At 37.6% G+C, this 19389-nt stretch overlaps 1 protein-coding gene across 2 annotated transcripts in view; it reads left to right on the top strand.

Moving 5' to 3' along the window:
• Window positions 1-19389, top strand: part of LOC121954068 (leucine-rich repeat and fibronectin type-III domain-containing protein 2) — a 285943-nt gene that overhangs the window by 101156 nt on the left and 165398 nt on the right. Inside the window, exon 4 of one of the 2 annotated variants that reach the window (XM_042501389.1) lies at window positions 13746-13857. The exons of the other annotated variant lie outside the window; for it this stretch is intronic. The gene's annotated coding sequence lies outside the window, so the exon portion shown is untranslated. The remainder of the gene's footprint in view (window positions 1-13745; window positions 13858-19389) is intronic. 2 annotated transcript variants of the gene reach the window in all.

Below are 19389 nucleotides of genomic sequence, written 5' to 3'. Positions count from 1 at the left end.
TTCGGCATAAGATCCAGACGCCAAAAACCACCTTTCAGGTCTGCATGATGCACCACTGGACGGCATCAGCTGAGAACGCAGCCGAACAAAAACTTTTGCGTATGTATGATACACTGCCGGACAGCGTCATGTTGAAACGCTGCCAGTAACGACGTAATATCAAGAACACAAAGGTCCCTATAGGCAGGAGGGGCGGTGGATGGATTGAACAAACACCACACTGTCATGCAATCTATCCCAGAACATTAACAGCAGATGCAGAAAGATACCTAGAGCATTATTTGCAGATGCAGTAAACGACAATATGTGATGACTTGGGATGAGAATGTGTTGGTTCACCAACTAGTCACTTACTGTGCTGGGCTGTCAATGGTTTGGTGTTGGACAGGTAGGGTACAGTGATTTCACCTTATATGCAGTCATTAATTTATTGTTAGTAAAAAATATAAACTGGTGCAGCTTTTAAAGTAAGAGTAACAGTCATAATGTAAGACATAAAATATAGAAGTTGCAAAAATTAAAGGGTTTTGGGGATTTTTTTGGGAGAGTTTGAAAAAATTACTGAAATAATAATGATAATAATAATAATAACATTTACTAACATCAGAAAAAAGAGTGATGTAATAGTTCTTGTCCATGTTTGTATATATATTTTAAAATACCTGTAATCCAAATAATAGCATGTTCAAATTCAGTGTTTTCTTTGTTGGTAGTAGGCGGATCTTTTTTCCAAATATTACGAATTGCACCTTTAATTCGAAAGTAAACTTTATACAACTAAGAGGGTTGAAAGACCATTTAAAGCAGCAAATGAGATGAATAAGACTGTGAATAACCTCTAGTGCACAGTGTTGTGTAACATTCTTATCAAAAGTTAGACACACTTTATTTACATGAACTAATTTTTTAATGAATTACTTTAAGGCAATTTCATTTATAGCATCTTATATTCACAGAGATGCTGTTAAAAGTGCTTCACGTCATGCATTAAAACATCAAATAGGAGAAACAGCATAGAAAATTAAAAGGGTATAGATTAATTGAACAAATTAAGAAGAAAGCAAGAATAAAATACAAGGTAGGTCAACATATATAAGTACATGGTGGATGCTAAAATTTTAGTTACAAGTGGTGAAGAACAGAAAAGTTTTTAAAGTATGTTGAAAGAGAAAGTTGGAGTAAGTCTTAAATCTTCCCTGAGTATTGAATGTACATTTAAAGCTGCAGGACGGGGTCTGTAGAAAAAGCAAGAACAATGGACTTAAACACCAAAAGAGATACCACCTAGTGCATCTGAATTAAGTCCCTGTGATTTATTTTTCTCTTGCTGTTCAAGGAGGAATGGTTCTCTGCTCCAGCATACCTTCCCTCCATGCATCTCTCTGTGCTTGTTAAACACTGTAGGATATCCATTAGGGTGTGCAGGCCCATAGAGATGCTTTGGAAAAATATCCGCTTCGGCTGGAGCGGCGCTGTCCCCCGCTTTGTCTTTGAGGGTAGTCCCAGGGGGCTGCTCTACTTGGAAAGAAGCAGACAAGTGTAATGGGAGGAAAAGCATTTTACACCATCACTTCCACTGTGAATTTTACAGCTTTGTGTGTCATCTTTGACAGCATTTTTTAATTTTTTTCTGATCGCTTGAGACCCCATTCACAGTTCTTAATTAACTTTTGTCATACAATACATGACCCAGTCCTCTATATTCCAATTAAAAGGTCCTAAATTCAATAACAGATCTTGATCAAGATTTTATTGCGTTCTTTGTTGGTGAAGTACAAGAATACAAGTGTAAGATGCCTGATCTGCCGACAAACACAAGTGTTGTGGGTGTGAAATTGCAGTCTTTGGAGAAAAAATGAGAGACATCGCTATATTTACCTCTACTCTCATGCAGTGTGGTCATTGTTATCATCTACTTCCTGTACTCTGTCTGGTGAGGAAGTATTAATCCCATCGTATTTTACAAAATCAGTTGCATATTCACTTGAATTTCTAATCCTAATCTTGATGGCAAAGGATAATAAAGAGCTGTCAAAGAAAAGTCCTTTATTCAAAGAATAATAAGCATTCAAAACCATTAACAATGGTAATAGGTCAAACATACACACACACACACACACACACACACACACACACACACACACACACACACGTTTTTTAGAACCCATGTCTGGGTTACAGACTGCCAAGCATGTTAAGTGTGACAGGAGCACAATAAAATACAAATAACCTTGAAAGGTGTTTCGTGAGGGTGGAAAGAAGGGACAGGGAAACAGGATTACCAGGGGCCAGGGCTTAACTTGAGTCTTCAGGTAAAGGATCTGTAGGGATTATACATATATTTGAAATTGCTGTTTGCACTAAATGCTCAAATATCTGTCTTGCTGTTTTGGAAGTCCAGCAGAGGATGGACTTGATTCACATAGGTCTGGCATCATCTGATTGATGGCAGGTTCTTCTCATTGGAGAAATTGTTGACCATTTACTTACACCACAATAGAAGTAAATGTGTGCATGTGGAATGTGAAACTTTTGTGTCCATGAGTTTCTTTGATAGTTTGAAAGTTGTGTTTTTAGTAATCACCACTGGGGTCTAAATTTGGCACCAGCCAAATAAATGACAGCGTTGTGTAAAATCATCAGACCATCCACCACTGTGGATGACAGGAAAAAGACACCATGGAAAGAAAGGTCATTACTGCAGTATAAAAGCATGATGCAGAATCATGACATTGACACTGAAAAAAAATCATTCTCTATATTAAATGATGTATAAATTCTCATAATGTTATTCAATCATTATATCATTTAGCAGATTGATTTAAAAATGGCAGTTAAATAAATGCTTGCCTTTCACAGTGGCAGATAGTGAAAAACATTAATTTCTGAGCCTGACCACGACTACTTCTCTCATTGCCCTGGCAGTGCTATGGTGCCAATGTGAGGCCTGGATTAGTCCAGGTAACATAGCTCTTAAAATAACTTAAGTAAAGTTCTAGGCAAAGTTCTGTTATTGGTCGGTTTGACCTTTCAGTTCACCCACTCATCATGGTGTCCCATTATTTCACTGTATTTAGCAATTGCTGCTGTTCACAAGAGAGCAGCTGTCCACAGGCCAAACCTGGCTTCCCCAAGACAACCTGATTGAGATAAACGTGGAGGAAAAGCCTCCGGTGTTACAGCCAGTAGATAATGAACCTGTTGAAGGTAACTTGGCTGGTTTGTGTTGCACCTGCTTTGGCAGTGGTTGTGTGAGTATCACCAGCATTGGTGGCAGAGCGGTTCTGCAGGGTTGCAGAAACTGCATGGTGAGATCATACCAGTTACAGTAATGCTGACAAAAGAGGTGCAGTATGATATCGGAGGTGTTTCGTATTAAGGGACAGTGAAAACTATACAGCTTATTAGCCTTTTAAATACTGTATGGTGGAAAGAAAAGGAGGTATAGGATACACTTTTATTTTTTTTACTTGCCCTTTGATTTTTTTTGTCCCTTGTTATGTATGCGTTTGTGAAACTGACCCAACAGTTCAAGACCCCTTTGGCTTTCTTGCACTGCATTATTATTGTGTCACTCTGTGCCATTGTACCAACATCACACACACACACACACACACACACACACACACACACACACACAGATAGAGAGAGACCGATCTCCTTTGCATGTTTTAGCTAAATCATAAATATAGTTACATCACTTTAAAAGGTTATTTAGTGTTTTACATATCGACATGAGTTGAAAATGGGAAAGGTTGATATTTTTGAGATGGCCAAATGAGTGCACAAAAACTCCCAAACAGGCGAGCAAATTATGCCATGTACATCATTACATGTGATGCAGAAAATATTTGTGTGAAAAGAAGCTTTATTTTCGCCTCTTGTCTGTAAAAGGTTGAGATTTGCATATAAATTGACCATTTTATTTCTCCCGCTGAAGCTCTTGCAGCCTTTATTTAATTTGTGGTCATGTTAATGAGTTCTGCTAGTAGGGCACAATGTGGAACTACTTCTACAGTATATTTGAATATATATTGTCAGTTTGGGTTATGGCTTCATTTTTTGATTTGACTACCATGTTTAAAGTTTGGTAAAACCTGTAGGCTTTGTATGCAGTATGATTATAGTATGCAAAGGTTTGAAGAGTAGAATTTGTGTTCCACAAACAACTCTCCATAAACAATACATACAATTACTCAAATATAGTTGCTTGATGAGGTGCTGTGCAATGGGAGTAGAGTTTTGTTTTTTAGTTTTTTTTTCCCCAGTGCAAAATGCAAAGAATAAGGTTGTTACAGGAACAACCAGAGGGCTTGTTCGAGCCAGCCATGCACAGTATTAATCACTGCCAAATGCCTGCAAGATTTGTGTCTAAATTGATCTCAACTTTCTTTGATGCCATGCACACGTAGGCAATTTTAACTTCTTGAGATCAAGACACCCCCACCAACTGCAAGGGAAACACCTGTCTGTCACCTGATCAAAGAAACAATTGGTTCTAAGTTTTGACTACAAACACCACATTTTGTAGAAAATCCAAATTGTCTGTGTAACCAAAATATTCAATGCTATACCCCTTTCCCACCAAAATGTTAATGTGTACATGTGTAATGTGTTAATTGTATACATTCTCGTTGCATTAAAAAGCCAGGTGTTTGCTGGGTTTTTGTTCAGTGGGAATGAGGCTCTAGATTGTAGGCTGTTAGTCTTTTGTTTTGTTTTATCTGTTAGCAAGCATAAATTCTGCGGTTGATGATGATGATGATAAGCAACAGAATCAACATATTTCTTAACTGAAGGAGAGCAGAACCAAAGATGAACATCAGGCTGTATGACCATGAAGATGCAGCTGATTGCTGGTATGTACCAAAGGGTATTTCAAAGGTAATGTGACTGCTTAGCCCAGAAAAAGACAATGGAAAAGATCATGATAGCAGGTTTTCAAGTGTGGCCATCAAGTAGAGCTGTAAAAAGTCTCTCTTTTTTTTTTTTTTTGCAAAGCATATGTAAAAAACTAGGTTTTGCCTTTGCATAACCAAAAAGAAGATGAAATATCCAAACTCCAACATTTGAATGTTGGGCCCATGTGGGTAGTAAATGGGCTGAAAAATGGGCCCTATATGGGATTGTTCATGGATTCCATAATGGCCCTATGCCAAAATGACCACGTTGGTGGGTTTGGATAAATGGATGGATAAATTCATAAAGTAAAGATAAAGCTAGATGAATTTAAAAGTCCTGCAGCAGATGTATAACCATACTAAGCTGTTCCCCTGGGAAATACTCCCCTCTCTGGGAGGTGTTTTTAGGTCATTGTGTTATCTCTTCATCAATTATTGAATGAGAAAAGAAGCTAATGTCTTCAGGAAAGGGGCAGTTAAGTATGAGACAGGCGCCACTGGCTGATGAGTGTACACAACAAACAGCACTACCCAAAAGAAACAGACATTTTGTTGTCAATGCTCTCACAAAACACCAAATGAGGTGACTAATGGACTATAACTCAGTGTATCCCAGTAAACCTTTGATCCCAGTCTGAGAAACCCACAATCAAAAGACAAATGAGGCTATGCACTCCCACACTGGACACTTACATCAAATCCACTGACCTTACTGCACTGCATCACAAAAAAACAAACAAAAAAATGAACAGAAAGTATGTGTGTGCATGCATGATACATCCCCTTGTTTTCTGTGGTCACTCTAAGAGCAGCAGCATTACAGAATGAGTCATTTCTACTCTTGGAAGACCTCTCAAAACAATTATGCAGCATACAATGTTTGTATAATGACCAATCCATAATTTACTTACGGTATAAACACTCACAACATTGAATGAAAGTGAAGGCCTTTGGGACACGAAATGGAACAAACTGAGCTGGTGCATTAACCGCAGTTGGCAAGAAATTCCTGATGGGCTTGTGCAATTATTTTCTTGGGTTGCTGTCACGGTCTTCCTCAGTTCAGTGAAAAGTAACAGCCCCTCTGTGATAAACTATAATTACGTTGTATTCATTCATGCTGTTAACATTAATCATGAAGCACTCGGGGTCAGTAGCACTCTGCTGGTCAAACACAAAGGCGGGTTTGGATCCCGGAGAAAAGTCACAGATCTCAAGTACACACCATGAGTCAGGTAAATCCTTGAGATAAATAATCATGTTACTTTCTTAACAAAAACGTATGTAGGTTAGGTTTAGGAAAAGATACATTGTTGGGCATTGTAAAGTTTTACAGCTTAGGTTTAGGCAAGTAAGGTAAAGTAGGTTAGGTTTAGTAAAAGAAACATGGCTCGACACGTAAAGGAATGTACCATAGGTTTAGGAAAAGAAACATGGCTTGGCATTATCTTCTTCACACAGAAACAGGTTAGGTTTAGGAGAAGAAACACTGGGCACTGTGAAGCAAAGTAGGAAGAGTTTAAACAAGTTAAGTTATAAAGGTTCACTTGGGGTGGCTGGGTGCCGCCACATTACCTTCTTAACAAAGCTACCAAGGCTAGGTTTTAGAGAAGAATTGTCAGGCATCGTAAAGTTAAGTAGGATGAGTTTAATCAAGTAAAGTTATAAAGGTTGGGTGAGAGAAAAAAATGGTGAGGACATACCTTAAAATAACTCAGAGTTCACTTGGGGGTTAAGTTTATTAAAATCAGCATGGTTGGGCATTGTAATGTTACAAACATTAGGTTTAGGAAAAGAAACAGTTAAGTATGACTTCAGCAATTAGTGTACTCAGTTCGTTAATGCATACTAAGTGTTGCTGAAAAGAAAGATGATGTAACAGAGTGCTTAAGATGCTGCTGTTCCAACTTTTTTGGTGCGTGTTGAACAAAAACATTACAATATCCTTAAAAAGCTAAGAATCTCCTCTTTCCGATAGCATAGAGAAGCCAAAATGTGTTTTGAGGTTAATGTGACTAAAAATGATAGAGCAAGTCGCATTTATATCGACCTTTTCATAATTTAGCGCAACGACATACACGCTATTACACACAAAAACATGCAGTTCAATTTTGTTGTTTCTTTTTATTTTCATTTTATTTCCTTGTGTTTGTGCTTTCTCATTTATCCCCCATGGCTCACTGTGGGAGTAAAATCAGACTTGTTTCACAATAAATGAGAACAATTCTTTATAAATATCTAGTTTTTATGCACCTTGCCCCAAGAGTAATCTTTAGCTTTGGGCCATCTCTCACTGTGTTTCACTGAGAAAGTGGGATTATTAAGCAATTTTGTTGTTGATTAGTTCTTGTAGTCTTATGTTTAGGACTTGATGGTGCTCCAGTGACAATTGCCCCTGAGAAGAGCATTTTCAGAGCTTCAAAGAACCCAGAATAAAGCAATAATCAAAGAGCGTTATGTTAAAAAAGAAGACAACAGAACTGAGCAATGCACACACTACAAAGAGGTAACACTGTTGTTCATTTAACTCTGAGAGGGATCTTGAGAATCCTTGAAACTCTATGGAGACAAAATGTTGTTGTGAAAGTTTCTGGAAATGATTGGATGGCCTTGTTTAATGCCTTTCATCAAAAAATAGCACCCGAATCCTTCTGTTTCACCTTTTCAAAGAAGTATAGGCACTTTATTTTTTTAACAGAGTTTTGTCATAGAGTGTCATAAGGATTTGATGAGGACATAGTCCTTGGTTTTTCATTTTAACCAGTTATCTCACCAAAAATTGTAACTTAATTAAGTAGTTTATTAATTTTATTTTAATTTATGTACAATGCAATACTATTTTTATTAATAATAACTGTCTATTTATGTCACGGAATGACTTTATAATTCATTTGCAGATAAGAAATGAACAATATCAGATTTATTTTAAATTGCAATTAAGATATAGATATGCCCTTTGCACAAGTCTGTACCTCTCAAAATTCTTCATTGCATTCTAAGAACTTGTTTTTTTTGTAAATTAAGTACATTTTAAAGGTATACTATGCAGCCCCCCGCCCAAAAAAAAATCAATAATATATAAGAAATACATCAATAAATATATAAATGAATTAAAATATAAAAAAATAAGATAAAATAAATAAATAAATTAGAGACTCATACAAGAGTACCCCTCTCAATTACCTATAACCCAACAGAAGTGTATGTGGGTGTATTCATCTGCAGAGCACTATTATTTTTGTGGTTGGGGCAATAATGGGCATGTGGCCCTCGGCCGATAACGGCACACAGGTGATTTTGGGACAAATCAAAATGAAAGGACATGGTGCCAGATTGTAAGCTGAACACATTAAGAAGGAAACTACCTATTATTATTATATATACCTATGTTTACACAGTACTGAAATGAAAAATGCCAAGCAGAAAACGCTGGGAGCAAATCTGGGGTTGGTGTTCATTTTCACTTTGCTGGCGAAAACTGAAGTAGTGGATATAGATCGACATGGGGTTGGCCTATTTTCTGTTGGGCAGGGCAGTCAGCTTAGTTAGCCAACAGGTTAATATAACAATCTGTTACTGTAGATTTGAGATTTTGAAAAATCAACTACATGAAAAAAACAGGACTGTGCATTTCTATATGCATGTGTTTATGTTTGTATGTAATTTACATGATTGTGCATGCATTGAGGCACAGGCCAAGATACTTATATCCAAAATAAGGTAGGCTTATTGCACATTGTGACCTGATGAATCAGTCATAGTTTGTCATTATGTCAAAGAAAAGTTTATCAAAATGTGACAGTTAAGTATGATAAAAAGTAAACTTTGCAAACCATGTTTTGCATCATAATAAAATTTGACACACATAGGAATATAGGAAGGGGAGAGAGATCTCTCAGAGGTGCAGATTGGATAGAGACATCTAAGTGAAATCTGACAAGCAGATGGAGCTTAAAGCAACATCTTTGAAGCATTCGGCCTTGTAGCATTGAAATAAGCAAGAAGACATTTCATGTCAAAGCTGACGTGTCAAAAAAAGATGTCAGAAAAATTTGGGGGTTGCAGATTACTGCAGGATCTGCGGGCTGTGTCAGTTTCGTGTCATGGTCACAGATTGTGGAGACACATGAGATTCATTTAATTTAGTTATGTGGAAGTCTTTGTACTATAATCTTAACAATAGAGTTTAAAAAAGCTTTTGAACCGGAAAGAAAGAGCATCACACTTCAGAGATACGAGCGGGACTCTTAAGGTTTTAACAGGATAAACCGAGTTTGATTCCTCATGTTCAGCTGGGGTTCTGAAATTAGAAATTAATAATACAAATGCTTCACCTGTAGGTGCAGGACATTCAGACATCCTCAGCAGCTCAGTAAACACACACACATTCATACATTCAAGTGCAATATACCATAGGTATAAATAAAAAAAAATAATTAAATTTTGCAAAAAATGTAGTGCACTAATAAATACAATTATTGAAAAATGAGAAGTAGGGGAAATGAAAAATTAATTGTACTTTCATTCCAAATGAAATGTGTACTGTTGGCTCGGCATAAGATTAGTTACTTGTCCAGTACATGCTTTAATAGGAGGGAATATTTTTTGAATTTCATATTTTGGTCTGAGTGTTTCAGTTTCACGGGGGCTTTAAAATTAGCTTCTTAATGATTTTTTGCACTTTGATAGAGTTGAGGAAGTTGTGAGAGAAATAGTGGTCAAAGTCAATGCAGAAGAGGCTAAGATATCCTGAACTTTAGTCCGTCTCATGGATTAAACTCCAAGAGCGCTGGATCCTACATTTTCCATAATGCAACTAATAACATCCTTTTATGGTTGTGCAAGAATGAGTCATAAAACCCAGATATGAATTGGCATTTTAGCACTCCCAGTTCCCCTCTCTCACATTCAATGGCTTTTGGAATGGGTTTTGGTTAGATGTCTGCAGTTACATAAGCTGAAGAGACTTTCACTTTTTGTTCAACAACATAAAATATGTCAGTAAATATCCTACTTGTAAATTCTGAAGCATTTACGTTTCTTTAAAGGCAGTTGCTAACAGGAAGCTAAACAAGACTACAGAGAGTCAACACGCTGAATACGGCTATGCAGTCTTGTTGCGGTGCAGACGCTGAAGCTGTAAGACTGCTGTGTAGTTAGTTTATAAGTTAGCTTTTTACTTCTGGCATTGCATTTTTGCTTTAAAAACTGTAAAAGTGCTGTTCATTTGTTAGAATTATCATACTGACCTTACTTCTGACTTAGATGTCACTGAACCAACCAATCAGAAGCTGAGAGGACTGAGGTAAATGAGAGAAAAACACAGAGGTATAGATCTGGCAGATTAATGTCACTGTTTTGAAGTCACCGATAAAAGTATGCAAATATGCAAATATTTAAATTATTGACTGTGTATACATAAATGTAAATTGTCAACTGCATGGATTGTAACTCACTGTTAACTTAAATACAAAAACTCAAATATTAACTTCACTTCTGAATCTTACACTATAGCAGACTCAACCATACCTTTCGTGCACAGCAGAAGCTGCAGTATGGAACTTTTCTTTTTAGAAGCAAAACATATGATAAACATTTTCAACATTCCCCTGAAGCCTCAGTATGTGTTTACAAGATTTTCTGCAGTTCTGAGGTATTTTTTTCTGGCAAAATTGGTGACTGGATCAGTGAGTCGATCACAGTGCCTAAAAGTCAGAAAAACCATATGGTGCCTCCTGACTGTCTTTACAGTTTGTGGTAATGGATTCCATGCAGAGTGGTGTTACACTATGCTATTGCCTTAAACATATGTGCACCTGTACATTGTAAATATGCATTGTGCTTCCTTTTTTCTTTTGATGCTGCAAAACCTGCCTATAGGAACAAAGCAAATGTGTGTGTGTGTGTGTGTGTGTGTGTGTGTGTGTGTGTGTGTATGCGTGCGCATGCACGCCCATGAAGATCACACAGTAATGGCTTTGTTGCATTATGTTATTGATAGGTTATTCTCTCTGTTCCAGTGATTATAAGATTCAGCTGTGCAGCTATCAGCCTTGATTCCTCATTAATTCACCGCTGTTCTGTTGGGAATGTTTTGACAAGATACAAATCCCAGCTTGAAAGAGGAAGGCTGTGAGAAATAGATTCCAGGAATGACGGACATAATTATGGGAATACCGCTCATTATACTAATAAAGAATGAAACCACCCCATTCAAATGACTTGGCTGATGCACTTTAACTGCCCAGGCGATACTGCAATGATCTGTGCAGCTGATTAAAAAGGTAATGCATACATTGTAAAATGGCTCCCTCCACGTTTTGTGATTTAACCCAAGCATTAATATCTGCTATGGGGTTTTTTTTTTTTTCATCCAGGGCCATTTGTCAAAGTTTGCCCTTGACACAGCAACATATGTATAACCTTTGTTTGCTTTAATCTGGGATTCTTTTTTATTCATTCTGATTTGTTGTACAGGCTGTGTACACCAGATGGATTTTCGCCGCATTCTCACCACAGTCATCTGTCTGATGTCCGTCTTGTGCTTTGTACGCTTGGGGTCTTTCAGAGCAGTCGTGACCTGTGGGAGAGTAGGAGGTGGATGCTTGAAGGTAAACAAATGCACACTCCTGTTTACAAGCTTGACAAGGAAGTGCATAATGACTAAGAAAGGATGAAGCAGTACATTGGGCCATATTTTGGTCAACATATCAAATAGGAATTCTGTCAATTTTACATATCAAAAATCTATTTCATATTTATGGAGAGCCCATGTATTCTGTGAAGGGAAAGAAAAAGTATAATGTTTTCACAGGTAGTTTTTCATCCAATCGTTTAACATTAACACAGTAGAACGCTGTCCGTTACCTGTTTCCAATCAACTGTCAACACATAAAAATGTAAGAAATAAAAATAAATCCTGACCATGATTGCTCCCTAACCCTAACAATTATCATTATAACTATGACAGCGAAGCTCCCCCAGCCTTAAGGAAAAAAGCTTTACTTACCTCAACAAAGCACTTATTTTACCCCATTTCATTTTGTCTAAACAAAACCAAACTTTCACCATAACGTGCGCCAGCCCATTTTCCAAAGTTGTGAAACATTGCCGCTTTTGCAGTGATAGCAGCCCAATGCCAAAAGCCATCTTTTATGGTTGTATGATATGCAGCTGTGCGGCATCAGCTGAGAAGATGGCCTGATAGAATCATTCATGTTGTTATGATATGCCGTGGAACGGCAGTTGCCATGGCTGCATGATACATGGTCAGGCAGTGTCAGTTGAGAACATCCCCGGATTGAACCTGTCCCGTCTGCATGATATGCCACTGGATGACATCAGGTTGAAACATTGCTGGTAATGACATAATATAAGAGCACAAAGGTCCCCACATAGTGACCGGGAAGGGAGGTGGATGGGTCCAACAAACCCTAGACTTTCATGCTGGAGTCTGGTGTTCGCTTCTCATCTGAATGTAATGTTTTAAAACACTTTACCATGTGCCTTTTTGGCCTAAACCTAATCATCTGTGGCCTTGCTGCCGAATCCTAAGCAAGTGCATTTGACGTCCCAGTATTGGTTGCCACATCCCTTTGTTGCCTGAACATGACCACGTGGTGTTGTAATCCCACCATGTGCTTTTGATGGCAGCCCGCAATGTCAACAACAGACACAGAAGGATACCTAGAGTGTAATATGTAGACACAGAGGTCCACCTAAAAAACAGCAATATGTGATGACTTGAGAAGAGAACATGTTGCATGGTTGTGTTGTAGAACAGCTTGACTTTTCCTTTTTAAATTTGTAAAATACCTTATCATACAGCTGTATATTAACATATTTCTGGGTATATTTTTGTAATGACTTGATAGCATTTCTGTGTGCCAAGGATATGTAATGTCTGTGTATTATTAGGAAGCAGAAATGTACAAATTTTATGTTTCTTTACATTTTAACAACATTGCGGTGATCATGTGGTTAGGTTTAGGTGCAAAATCACTTAGTTATGGTAAGGAAAAGACAATGTTCTCACTTGAAATACCAATTTTTTGGTGGCACAATTGCAGTTGGAAATGACACTGATGTCTCGCTACAAAATAACCAGTTTTGGTGGCATAATTGTGGCTGGAAAAGACTGTAAGTATTGCTTAGAAACACCTTAATTTGGGGGCACAGTCGTGGGTAGAAATGAATCGATGACTCACAGAAGAGTCAACCAGTTTTGGTGGCATTATCATGGCTGGAAATGATGCCAGTGTATTCGCTTGTGGTTAGGAAAGGATCACTGTTTTTTGTTTTAGAAGGCCTTGTGTTTATAGCATATGGCTGTAAATGTCACCAATATTCTTCTAAAACAAACAAACAAAAAACAAAAAAAGGCCCACTTTGGTAGCACAATCTATGCTGAGCGGAGAAAAAAAAAACTGTTTCAAACCACCATCCCCTCCACGTACAGATGACCACCATATCCACTTGGAGTCAGCTCATATACATGTGATCAAAGCTACATTACTTAAAAAATAACATTGAAATAATATTTATTAAATGTACAAATTTTAGCATATCTGTGCTGTGCACAAACATACATTTTCTTCTGGGGACTGGGCTGTTTACAGCTATCTTAAAGCCCACAGAGGGTGAATGTTTCATAGTCAATAGATAGCATTTGGCCAGACTATTGCTTCCACCTAGACCACAGTTTTTATATTGAATACAATTTTGAGTGCTTGCAGTATTATTTTCTTCTCCTCTATTTAGTTAGAGGGTTGATAAATGAATGAAAAAAGTAGCACACGGTAGAACTGGTGCTCAGTTTATAAGCCACATCCTCTGTCCCCACAGACCCTTCTCATCATCACACCATCATAAAGCAATTTCTGGGCCCAGACAAAGTCATTTCCAAGAGCACCTGAAGGTTGGAGGATGGAAAATGGATAGACATCATGGCAGACAGGTCAGATTTACTTTACTTTTAAAACACATTTCTATTAGACATTATACATTTCTTCTGTACGCAGGAGTTGAATTGATTCTGGATCCTTTGCACCGATGTGATTATACCTGTTTTTATGTTATTATCTCTTTTGTGGGATTAAAATGTCTGCAAAACCCATTGCAGCACCACATGTATTCAACGAAACAGGGACTGTTTGGGAATTAGCATCACTCTGCATCTCGTCTGACAAATTCTCTGTAATCTTTTGTACACAAAAAAAACATGCATTTTGTTGGATTCAGGTGAGCAGTTGTATTATAAAATAGTATGAATATGTGCTGTAAATAAAAGCACAACACTGCTAAATAATGGACTCCCAGCATAGTAAGAGGCTGGTACTGAGTGCAGCCTGCTGAGCCATCAACATACCCCCACCTGCATGACTCAGCTAATGTGATCATAATTGGCTTTGAATGTTTCTCTCCAGCCACCATAAAGCATCCTTATTGGCTGTTTTTTTTTTAAGAACAGCTTATCCACACCGTGAATGGGTAATTAAATTGCTGGTAATTATGTATTGATCTGGAGCTTAAATGTTGTCAAAGGTTGGCTGTTTAATCGGCAGGGATTGTCACTCAGTGGCACTGTTTATGAGGGAAAAAGCGCAGAGGAGGGGGGAGGAAAGGCAGAAAATGAGGGAGCAAAGAGAGTGAGATGGAGACAAACAGGCTTGATAAAGACAGAATAGGAGACAGCATTATAGTAACTGCTCTAATCATTGCTTTTTTCCCCTCTAATCCTTTTTGGTGCTGTTCTGAACAACAAATCCACTGCTGTCTTTTTTTTCCCGAACCTCTATATGCGCTCCTTTAAGATGCAGGTCAGGTGAACTGCACTCAATAACCTCTATGCGAGAATTTGTTTCCCCATTTGTTAACCCTGTGAAAGGCTGTCCCACCTGTCTCTGGTGTTTTCCATCCATGGTGTTTTACCCACCTCTGGTCCAGTGCATGCTGGGATAGACTCCAGACCTCTCAGTGACCCTCAGCAGCAATAAACAGCTATATGGAAAATGGATGAATGGAGTCGGTATTATTTTGCCTCACCCATGCCCATCCAAAGAGCTATTATTGGGTATTTAAATTATATATTTACTTATACTTTAAATTTGAATAAGATAAACTCAAATGTACAGTCGTATCCAGTTCATGGTCATTTGTTATACAGTGGTTTCATACTTTGTAGTATTGATTCATCTTGTTTATGGCTTCGGGGATAAGCTAATAAATACTGATAAATAATGGACACTAGAGCAGGAAATACCTATATAGTATATGGAGAGTTTCCCAAAGCAATCGCAGAAACCAATATACCTGCTTGAATCTAGCAATGCCAACACACTGGTTTTCATGAGGTTTTAAAACTACAATAGGTAATAATATGTCATGGTTGTGTTCATAACTTGCTTCACAGCCCCCCAAATGGCCAAAAACATGAAAAAAGACAGAAAAGTCAGCTTCAGTCAGGTAGTATTTCCACCAGACAACAATCTTTTACTAACTTCAACTAGCTCTTTGTGCTTAAAACTACATTTTCACACCTTTAACCTTTTAACATCTGGATTGACATCAGTTTTGTTGTGCTGCACTGAAACGCCTTTTGCAAGCACCTCAGAATCCTGAGAAAATCTTGGCAAGAAATTTCTGGCAAATTAAAAAAGGAATAAAAGGAAAATAACGAAAGGGTAGAAGAAAATGACCTGAAAATGAGCTGCACATGCTTATTAGTTTTTACCCAAAGCTCTTTTTTTAACCTTTATGTTAAGGTCAATTTCTTCTGGCTTATCTTTTCTGTAACTTCTCACTTGTTTGTTGCTTATTTTGGGCCACCATTTCTAGTTAAGTTGCAATGTTGCCCTTCATGTAAGGGCCCCAAACCAGGAAACACTGAAATGTAAATTATAACACAGTCCCCCATGTTTCCTTATCTGAGCAGCACATATGTGTTGATGGAATGCTTTTCTGGTTTTCCAAACAGTACATCTGCGTTATAATAATGACGTTTATCACTCTTGTGCCACAGCTATTCCTCAGCCATTACATTTTCTACACGTGTCAATACCATAATTCATATGCAAGGATGTACAGTGTTTGCCATTTACAGTACAGCCGCTACACAATGCCCTGTCAGCATCCAGGCCGAGGAGGTAATTGCCAACTGCAAAAACCAAATGAAATGTGCCCAAAAGATGCTGAAATTGTAGCTTTCATCAAGGCTGCATATAAAAAAACAGTAAATATAGTATTTTTTTTCACATAATCTCTCCAAGCTATGCCTATGGGATACAGTTAACAGTAGCTCTGTCTCAGTATTCTTAAACTCAGTGATCAGTCATGAGACATTCTAATAAAGCTCTTTTGTTTTATTTTCAACATGTTTATACTCTAGCAAGCCCATTTTCAAACAATGCATTATATCTTACAGCTTTGCCATTATACAAATGTGTGGTTGGGTTAAAACACACAATTCAAAATCGGGAAATATAATACTCAATTTCAAAACAAAAGCTGGTATGAAATAGCTTCAAATAATACAGTAGTACACATTTTTATGCAAACACTGTAATGTCAGTGCAATTTTGAATGGTTGCATCAAATTCAGACAGTGGCATTTCATTCTGCTGACATCACACACCACAGGGAAAATACACTTATGAAAAGTACATTAAGCTATCAGCAGCGAAAATAATAACACTGAACTGTTTTTATGGAACTTCCATGAATTATGAAGAGGTTATTATGATTTTACATACAGTATTGCAACTCTAAATCGGTAATCTCCATAAACAGATATACAATACGGGCAACAGGACAACATTCTGGTATAACCTAAGTGTTCTGGTGTCTGAGGAAAATTGAATATAGTCTACCTCTAACATGTTTTTACATTGATTAAGATGAAACTGCTTTTTAGGAAATTTCCATATAAGATATCTTGCTCCATGCTGCGTACACAATTGGACAAGGCAGAGGGTTTTCAACATCCAACTCTGAAAGGGTCATGCCCATTTTCTTCAGTGACTGGCCAAATGTCCAGAGCTCCAAAAAACTTCCTCTATTGTCTTCACCTCCATTGCTACAACTTTTTGTTAGAAAAAAGTAAGAAGGGCAACTGAAATATGGATCTATCATAGTGAATGATGTGTCTGACTCAGGAGTATTTTCATTTTCTCCTTTTCATGAAGCTCGGTGAAAAGGTGACTCCAGGTAAAAGCTACTTTCCTGTATCGATTTCCTTTATTAAATCTATGGCAATCACAAAGGAGAACATTTAGAGAGAAAGAGGGTGAGAGATGCAGATATTATCAGTGGATGCACCTCTCGTAGGCTTTCAGAATAACCAGCTCAAACTGAAAACTCCCTGAAATACTTCAGGGATCTCACTTGTTTCTTCACACTCTCATCAGCATGCCACAGTGGGCCTCTGTCTCTCATTTGAAAGCAAATACATTTTTCCCCTGGGAAAAGTGGTCAGTGATCAGTAAATAAATCAAAAGTCATGGGAAGACGGATGTCTATCTGTCTCCTCAAGGTGGCATATTGACTGATTGACTGATTGAAGCAGTGACTGTCATTTGGTCGGTTAATTCATCATTTTGTGTCATTGGCACTGGCCACATTGCTTCAGTAATTGCTCGTATGGATGAAAGAGCAAGTGGGAGAGATTTATCTTTGGCATAAGATAGTAAAACTGATGAGATGAGTTCAGTCTTTTAGGGAGAAAATTGAATGACTGCTTTCCTTAACCTGAAAAAGGGAATAGTGTTAGAGGTGTAGCTGCAGGTACCTGATGATGCCGAGTACAGATAATTCAATTCCAGGGTTTACCCCACAATTTGATTCAATTGTAGGATTTGCTTTTCTTTCTTTGGGGCTGGGGGATTTTTTGTTTATATGCAAAATGCTGCTGGATTGGTTGCCATGAAGTTTGGTGCGGTCCCTTCAGAATATATTGTAAGAACTAGTTTGTCTTTTCATCCAGCACCATCAGATTATTTTTTGTCCTACACTTGGTTTATCACCAAATACTCCTGAAAACTAATGACATTCCCATCAGTTGTATTTTTTTGTTTAGAGCTAATGTTGATGCTAGCATGCTACATTGCGATATTGACAGTAATAAACTTTATACCTGCTAAACATCAGCATGCTAGCAGTGTCATTGTGATAATGTTTACATGCTGATGTCAGCGTTTAGCTCAAAGCTCTGTTGTGCACAACTACAACGTTACAAAGCTGCTAGCAGGGCTGCACTCTTAACTTGTGTCAGTATGATATGTTATTTATATTATATTAAGTGTGATTAAAATGAATTCATTTTTACCTCAATTTGTACTTCAAATACTGAAACGGAAATGCCTCAGAAACATATATCAGCTCACACAAAGCGTTTTTAATCACACACACACACCAGAAAACGTTTTGCCAGTCTGGTGATGAAGTTATTGCTAAAATAGCTATGAGCTAGACCTACTCCAGTGTTTAGATCTTATCTTCCTGAATTTTGCAATTTCAAAAATGCAGTATGGGTGCATGCCCCTGTACATAAAACAGCACACGTAAGATTAACTGCTAATGCTAAAACTATTTACACAGACGGTATTAAAAAAAAAAAAAAAAATGCTGTGGTTCAGCATTTTGGCCATCGCCATCTTGAATCTTTTGAGCCAAAAATGACAATATTTGGACAAGAGGGTGGAACTGACTATGATGATGCTTCCCAGACAGTTTGTCACTTAAAGTGATCATGCTCCTCATTATCCGTAACTTAAGCCTTGATGAAATTTGCCTTGTTTTGACTGCTCCTAAAGCATCAGTCAGCACACACATTAGGGTTCATGTTGTTCCTTGAATGCAAGGTTTGAGGCGCCACCAGCAGACCCTGGAGAATATTTTTGGAAAGACAGTTTTTGACTGCTATTTTATTTTTTATTTATTTAATGCTGAGTTACTGTTATTAAGAAAACCGCAGGCCTTTTTCTTGTAATGATAACATTTTATAAGTACTCATACCAGAGTAACAGACCTTAATACTTCTTCCACCACTGCTGATTGATTACTGAGAGGGAAATGCGATCGATCAGTCAGTCTCCTGCTGCCCTGGATCACACATATCCTGATGCATCTCATTTAATTACATATGTAGTTATAGATGATGGTCTAAACCATCACCTAACTTATTGATTACGTGACCATTGCTGTGTGATATAGGACCACGGCTTGTTTTCCCCGAAGCTCAATAAGCCCTGTAATATACTTCAGAAAAGTATCGTAAGTGTGGAAGTTCTTATTTTAGAAACATCTTTGTGCATTTTTAATTTTGTCAGATAAAAGTGATCTGAATCAGCTGTTTGTAACCATTTGATGCTAATTTTAGATCAAATCATTCAACAAAGGAAGCGTCCTTGTTCTCCTAATGAGACATACAAAGGTCAGTGTGTGAAATGACAGCACAAGCTAACAGACACATTAATTAGACGCTGCAATCTTA

This window comes from Plectropomus leopardus, chromosome 14, assembly GCF_008729295.1.
Source record: "Plectropomus leopardus isolate mb chromosome 14, YSFRI_Pleo_2.0, whole genome shotgun sequence".
NCBI lineage: Eukaryota > Metazoa > Chordata > Actinopteri > Perciformes > Serranidae > Plectropomus > Plectropomus leopardus.
This window is presented reverse-complemented; position numbering and strand designations above follow the sequence as displayed.